Here is a 301-nt window from a genome sequence, read left to right as displayed (position 1 = left end):
CACACAAAGCATTTAAAATAATGCTGTGCATGGAATAAATACTTTTAGTGACAGTTAATTTTTATTATTTATTATATTAGCCTCCGTTTGACCCGCTGGCCTAGATTTGGCAGCACATGTATAAAGGGTTTATGGCCAAGTGGTATGCCATGACATTTCATCCACTGAGACCCAGAAGATGAGAAACTGCATCCTTCCCAACTCAGCCCACAGCTACAACAAACAGCTACGTGTCAAAGGTGAAATGTTTTTATTTGGGTTTACCATAGAGGTTGAATAGAGTTTCATGACATTTATCCAT

This window comes from Pteropus vampyrus, unplaced genomic scaffold, assembly GCF_000151845.1.
Source record: "Pteropus vampyrus isolate Shadow unplaced genomic scaffold, Pvam_2.0 Scaffold68, whole genome shotgun sequence".
Taxonomy (NCBI): Eukaryota; Metazoa; Chordata; class Mammalia; order Chiroptera; family Pteropodidae; genus Pteropus; species Pteropus vampyrus.
This window is presented reverse-complemented; position numbering follows the sequence as displayed.